The following is a 6,000-nucleotide window of genomic DNA, read 5'->3' as shown; positions in this document are numbered from 1 at the left end:
ATATACATTATTCATCATTTTAAAATATTTTTTCCTTTTGTGTCTATTACTTCCTGTCACAGCCTCACAAGGGGCTGTGGTCTCCACAGAAAGGCAAAGGAGGAACTTTTCTTTTGTAAATAGTTGCTAGGAGACGATTATACTAGTTCTAGTCCATTACTTGCCCATACTCACTAGAGGACAAAAATCATGTGACAGGAAGTCCTCTTGTGTTCTATAATGAAACTCCCTTATCTCCCTACAGGCTGTGATTACACTGAGAATTTTCAACTGCTCATTTTGCAAGAACACAAGTAAGTGGTTTGCTTTTTTAACACAATGTTTGTTTATATGTTTTATATTTTCTATCACTAAAGAAGCACTGTTTCATATCCCTTTAACCCTTAGTAGCGTTTTACTTCTTAGAGTGCTGATAACTTTGTGGGATGTGCACCCAGTCCATTGTATACCATGGAGATTATAGATCCAGAGATCTAGGCCTGGATTAATTAGATTAAGGGACCTCGTCACAGGCATTTTATTAGTTGACGTTAATCCCATTAGCATCTATAGGTACATGAGATTCCCAGTACCTGATATCTCGCACATAAAATGAAATCCACTAAAAACATTGAAAAACAATCATCTAAACAATAATTATAACCCCAACACTTAAGCTTTGCAAATTGGTTTCTGTAAATCTTTGTAATTGTAAGACATTCACGTCTGTTTTTGCTATGGTAAAGTAGTCGCACTGGATAGGACACCAGGTGTCTAGAGAGGCTGGCCGTGTTTGTTATGGGGCATTCTACAGACGGGTCAAGATTTTTCACCTACACAGGCCTAGCCTGCAGAATTCATGAAGATTATATTGCCCGTATGAAATATCATGTCTCACAGTCGTGTTTCGCAATTCCAAAGCTGACAAGCTCCCATTTTAATTTTTATTTCCCTTTTTTTCTTCCGGTTTTCCAATTTTTAAAGGGAAACTAAAGGGAGATAATACCCAAATGCTAAATCACTTGAAAGTGATGCAACGTAAATGTAAAAAGCCGACATAAAAATATCTCCTGAACATCTCTGTTTTACATCAAATTTCTTTAGCTCACCAGAGTAAGTGCTCTGTGAACAGTTAGAGCTGTTGTAAAGCTGCAAGTTGAAAAACAATACAAACAAACTAAATAACAACAACACAACAGCCAATCAGCATCAGCAGTGCTGAGGCCTTGATTTGCTGTGATCTCATGAGATTTCTCAGTAAACTTCCTTACACTGAATTGGAAAATCACATGACTGTGCCTGCACATGCCAGATGCTCACTCCCTTGCAAGTCCTGGGACTAAAGTCTCTTTACAGTGGGGTGTGAATACATAGGAAATTTGAGGTAAAATAGCTTCCTTTTTTACATAGAGATGTTCAGGTGATATTTTCTAGTCAGCTTTTTACAGCTATGCTGCATCACTTTCAAGATTTGTTACTGTAAACAGCTCAAGATATTATAATAAATTGTTTAATTACATGTAGTAAAACATTTTTGTAATTTACTTTCATTATTTATTTTGTTCTCCTTTCCTGCAATTTAATGCTGAATATTGTGATCTTTTCCAATTTATGTTAAACATGGAAGTGCAGACACCGCTATATCCCACACAGTCATTGGTTGCACACTCTAGTAAGCTGTTTATAACCCATTCCTAATTGGCCTCTGCAGAAAAGGTAATCTAAGTTACAATATGGCGGCACCCACCATATTTTTTCAATATTTAAACAACTAATATAACTTTAAAAAATACATATACACATTATTCCAGGCTTATCTTTGCTTTGGATACATCTTTCAAGCAACAATTTATTTAGTGTTTAATGTCACTTTAATAAACATTCTTATAATACAATAAGTTGATACAGATTTTATCAATGAAAAGAAATATAACAACACGTTCTCTGTTTTTGCATCAGACCATAACAAAACTTTGCTTTTTACAGTGTCACCTTCTGTAACGATCTGGCATCTGCCCTTTATATGAAACCGGAGTACCTCCGGAGTAAGCTCAGATGTATATAAACGTTGTGCAGTACGATAGCCAAACTACCACACTACGTATACATACGTCCATTTTGGTGAAAGGGTTAAGCAACTTTCTAATTGACTCCTATTATACATTTTGTTTGCGTTCTCTTTGTATCTTTAATTGAAGAATCAGGAGTGTAAGCTAAGGAGGTTCTGCACCCTGTGTAGCGCTTGATGATTGGTGGCTACATTTTGCCACCAATCAGCAAGGGCTACCCAAAGTGCTGAATGAAAAATGGTCCGGCTCCTAAGCTTACATTCCTGATTTTCAATTAAAGATACCAAAAGAACAAAGAAAATTTGATAAAAGGAGTAAATTAGAAAGTTGCTTAAAATTGCATGATCTATCTAAATCATGAAAAAGAAAAAAATTGGGTTTCATATCCCTTTAACTTGCAGCTCACAGCTGTGACGAGGGATGGGTACAAATCTCTGATTTGTGTAATTTTCAAGTTGTGATGTTGCAGGAAATTTTTTCTGTGATACATTTAGTTTCAGATATGGGTCTAACCCCTTTACGACCCAATACTTCTCTGGTCTTTCTATGGAGGTTGGTAGCTGCGAGACCGCACTATTAGGAAACCTGCAGGAGGGGAGGGAGGGCCTAATAGTGCGGTCTTGCCGCTCATTGTGAGACCAGCGCTATTATAAGCAGAAAGTCCCTTAATGACCACAGCACTTTTCCATTTTCTGTCCGTTTGGGACCAAGGCTATTTTTACATTTTTGAGGTGTTTGTGTTTAGCTGTAATTTTCAACTCTTACTCATTTACTGTACCCACACATATTATATACATTTTTTCTCGCTATTAAATGGACTTTCTAAAGATATCATTATTTTCATCATATCTTATAATTTACTATAAAAAAATCTTTTATAAAATGTGAGGAAAAAATGGAAAAAAACACACTTTTTCTAACTTTGACCCCCAAAATCTGTTACACATCTACAACCACCAAAAAACACCCATGCTAAATAGTTTCTAAATTTTGTCCTGAGTTTAGAAATACCCAATGTTTACGTTTGCTTTTTTTGCAAGTTATAGGGCAATAAGTACAAGTAGCACTTTGCTATTTCCAAACCACTTTTTCTTCTGTTATGTGTGATCAGTCCACGGGTCATCATTACTTCTGGGATATAACTCCTCCCCAACAGGAAATGCAAGAGGATTCACCCAGCAGAGCTGCATATAGCTCCTCCCCTCTACGTCACTCCCAGTCATTCTCTTGCACCCAACGACTAGATAGGATGTGTGAGAGGACTATGGTGATTATACTTAGTTTTTATAACTTCAATCAAAAGTTTGTTATTTTACAATAGCACCGGAGCGTGTTATTGCCTCTCTGGCAGAGTTTGAAGAAGAATCTACCAGAGTTTTTACTATGATTTTAACCGGAGTAGTTAAGATCATATTGCTGTTTCTCGGCCATCTGAGGGAGGTAAAAGCTTCAGATCAGGGGACAGCGGGCAGATGAATCTGCATTGAGGTATGTAGCAGTTTTTATTTTCTGAATGGAATTGATGAGAAAATCCTGCCATACCGTTATAATGACATGTATGTATACTCTACACTTCAGTATTCTGGGGATGGTATTTCACTGGAATTACTCTGTTAAAAGTACATTAAACCTTTTTAATAGGTATTTATTATGTTAAACGTTTTTGCTGGAATGTAGAATCGTTTGCATTTTCTGAGGTACTGAGTGAATAAATGTTTGGGCATTATTTTTCCACTTGGCAGTTGCTTGTTTTAATTGTGACAGTTTCGTTTCTCTCTCACTGCTGTGTGTGAGGGGGAGGGGCCGTTTTTGGCGCTCTTTGCTACGCATCAAAAATTTCCAGTCAGTTACTCTTGTATTTCCTGCATGATCCGGTTCATCTCTAACAGAACTCAGGGGTCTTCAAACTTCTTTAGAGGGAGGTAGATTCTCTCAGCAGAGGTGTGAGACTTATATATTGACTGTGATTAAAAACGTTGCTCTGTAATTTTTATGCTTCAAATTTAATTATTGTTACTTTACTAATGGGAACAAACCTTTGCTAAAAGTTGTGTTGTTTTTAAGGATTGATGCTATAACTGTTTTTTCAGTTCATTATTTCAACTGTCATTTAATCGTTTAGTGCTTCTTTGAGGCACAGTACGTTTTTGTTAAATAAGATTGTAACCAAGTTGCAAGTTTATTGCTAGGGTGTTAAACATGTCTGATTCAGCGGAAGATACCTGTGTCATTTGTTCCAATGCCAAGGTGGAGCCCAATAGAAATTTATGTACTAACTGTATTGATGCTACTTTAAATAAAAGCCAATCTGTACAAATTGAACAAATTTCACCAAACAGCGAGGGGAGAGTTATGCCGACTAACTCGCCTCACGTGTCAGTACCTGCATCTCCCGCCCGGGAGGTGCGTGATATTGTGGCGCCTAGTACATCTGGGCGGCCATTACAGATAACATTACAAGATATGGCTACTGTTATGACCGAAGTTTTGGCTAAATTACCAGAACTAAGAGGCAAGCGTGATCACTCTGGGGTGAGAACAGAGTGCGCTGATAATACTAGGGCCATGTCTGATACTGCGTCACAGCTTGCAGAGCATGAGGACGGAGAGCTTCATTCTGTGGGTGACGGTTCTGATCCAAACAGATTGGATTCAGATATTTCAAATTTTAAATTTAAATTGGAGAACCTCCGTGTATTACTAGGGGAGGTTTTAGCGGCTCTTAATGATTGTAACACTGTTGCAATACCAGAGAAATTGTGTAGGTTGGATAAATACTTTGCGGTACCGGCAAGTACTGACGTTTTTCCTATACCTAAGAGACTAACTGAAATTGTTACTAAGGAGTGGGATAGACCCGGTGTGCCGTTCTCACCCCCCTCCAATATTTAGAAAGATGTTTCCAATAGACGCCACCACACGGGACTTATGGCAAACGGTCCCTAAGGTGGAGGGAGCAGTTTCTACTTTAGCTAAGCGTACCACTATCCCGGTGGAGGATAGCTGTGCTTTTTCAGATCCAATGGATAAAAAATTAGAGGGTTACCTTAAGAAAATGTTTGTTCAACAAGGTTTTATATTGCAACCCCATGCATGCATCGCGCCGATTACGGCTGCGGCAGCATTTTGGATTGAGTCTCTGGAAGAGAACCTTAGTTCAGCTACGCTGGACGACATTACGGACAGGCTTAGAGTCCTTAAACTAGCTAATTCATTCATTTCGGAGGCCGTAGTACATTTAACCAAACTTACGGCTAAGAACTCAGGATTCGCCATTCAGGCACGTAGGGCGCTGTGGCTAAAATCCTGGTCAGCTGATGTAACTTCTAAGTCCAAATTACTTAATATACCTTTCAAGGGGCAAACTTTATTTGGGCCCGGTTTGAAAGAAATTATCGCTGACATTACAGGAGGTAAGGGCCACGCCCTGCCTCAAGACAAAGCCAAAGCTAAGGCTAGACAGTCTAATTTTCGTCCCTTTCGGAATTTCAAAACAGGAGCAGCACCAACTTCCACTGCACCAAAACAGGAAGGAGCTGTTGCTCGTTACAGACAAGGCTGGAAACCTAACCAGTCCTGGAACAAGGGCAAGCAGGCCAGGAAACCTGCTGCTGCCCCAAAGACAGCATGAATCGAGGGCCCCCGATCCGGGACCGGATCTAGTGGGGGGCAGACTCTCTCTCTTCGCCCAGGCTTGGGCAAGAGATGTTCAGGATCCCTGGGCGCTAGAGATCATATCTCAGGGATACCTTCTAGACTTCAAATTCTCTCCCCCAAGAGGGAGATTTCATCTGTCAAGGTTGTCAACAAACCAGATAAAGAAAGAAGCGTTTCTACGCTGTGTACAAGATCTGTTATTAATGGGAGTGATCCATCGGTTCCGCGGTCGGAACAAGGACAAGGGTTTTACTCAAACCTGTTTGTGGTTCCCAAAAAAGAGGGAACTTTCAGG

The 6,000-nt window shown here is 39.3% G+C and overlaps 1 protein-coding gene across 1 annotated transcript in view; it reads left to right on the top strand.

The window, feature by feature from the left end:
- Positions 1-239: 239 nt before the first annotated feature.
- The window catches only part of EXD3 (exonuclease 3'-5' domain containing 3), an 849,727-nt gene continuing 843,966 nt past the window's right edge, over positions 240-6,000 (top strand). Inside the window, exon 1 of the mRNA XM_053695892.1 lies at positions 240-293. The gene's annotated coding sequence lies outside the window, so the exon portion shown is untranslated. The remainder of the gene's footprint in view (positions 294-6,000) is intronic.

The sequence above is a fragment of the Bombina bombina genome, chromosome 12 (genome assembly GCF_027579735.1).
Source record: "Bombina bombina isolate aBomBom1 chromosome 12, aBomBom1.pri, whole genome shotgun sequence".
NCBI lineage: Eukaryota > Metazoa > Chordata > Amphibia > Anura > Bombinatoridae > Bombina > Bombina bombina.
Note: the sequence above shows the minus strand (reverse complement) of the source record. Positions and strands in the feature narration are given on the sequence as shown.